The sequence below is a fragment of the Colobus angolensis genome, unplaced genomic scaffold (assembly GCF_000951035.1).
Source record: "Colobus angolensis palliatus isolate OR3802 unplaced genomic scaffold, Cang.pa_1.0 Scaffold21, whole genome shotgun sequence".
NCBI classification, from domain to species: Eukaryota; Metazoa; Chordata; class Mammalia; order Primates; family Cercopithecidae; genus Colobus; species Colobus angolensis.
The window spans coordinates 512,640-514,020 of NW_012115266.1; positions in this window are offsets into that span (position 1 = coordinate 512,640).

Sequence of the window (1,381 nt, forward strand, 5' to 3'; positions counted from 1 at the left end):
CAGGCCCGGCTAATTTTTTTGTGTTTTTAGTAGAGACAGGGTTTCACCATGTTAGCCAGGATGGTCTTGATCTCCTGACCTCGTGATCCACCCACCTCGGCCTCCCAAAGTGTTTCATCGTGTTAGCCAGGATGGTCTCGATCTCCTGACCTCGTGATCCACCCACCTCGGCCTCCCAAAGTGCTGGGATTACAGGCATGCGCCACCATGCTCTGCTACTTTTGTAGTTTTAGTAGAGACAGGGTTTCTCCTTGTTAGTTAGGCTGGTCGCGAACTCCAGACCTCAGGTGATCCACCCGCCTCAGCCTCCCAAACTGCTGGGATTACAGGTGTGAGCCCCTGTGCCCGGCCCATCATTCAAATTCTATATGCTTCTTATGAAAGGAAGGAGGGAGGCTGGACACAGTGGCTCCCACTTGTAATTACAGCACTTTGGGAGGGCAAGGTGGGAGGATCACTTGAGCCCAGGAGTTCAAGACCAGGCTGGGCAACATAGTGAGACCCCCATCTCTACAAAAAATTTAAAAAATTAGCTGGGTGTAGTGGTGCATACTTGTAGTCCCAGCTACTTGGGAGGCTGAGGTGAGAGGATCCTTTGAGCCTGGGAGGTCAAGGCTGCAGTGAGCCGTGCTTGAGGAAAGTGACATCCGTGCTGGTCCATGTCCTGGGGTGGGGAAGGGGGACAGCAACCCAGCACATGCCCACTCTCCCCTGGGACCCCATGCAGGCGGGGTCCTGGATTGAGCTAGAAGAACTGCAGCCACTGTAACAAATCAAACTGCCCAGGAGACCCAGGGACTGGGACACCCTTGCTAGGTAACACAACATCATTTTCCCACCCACGCCTGCCCCCAGCAAGACTCCTCTGCTGGGTCTCAGATCATCCCCACTGGGAGGTGCCAGGGTACCTCGGCCTCCGTGGGTCCACACCCAGTCACAGCCGTCCCCAGCCTGTCCCTTCTTCTGTCCAGGAGCATAGGCCAAGCCCTTCCTCCAACCCACCCCTCCCCCAGCAGCCTCTCACTCCATCTAGTTGGTTTCACCTCATGAACTCTGCAGTCTAAAGACCTCTCCATCTGCACAGGACCTCTGTGCAGGCCATCTCTCCCTGGGCCTGGGTGGCTATAGCAGCCCCTTGATTGCCCCCCTTCCACTTCTTCCTCCACCCTGACAGGCCCTTCTCTAGGGGCCTTCTCACTGTGCAAGCTCCATCCTGCTCCCTGGGCTGGGATGCTTTCCACAGCCCCGTGACGTTCTTAGACGGAGATCGCAGCCGTCAGCCAAGCCGTTCTGATCACTCACTGCTGCCTAATGAGCTGCCTCAGTGACAAAACTGCCACCGTCTTATAACTCCCAGTGTGGCAGGTCAGGGATGTGGACA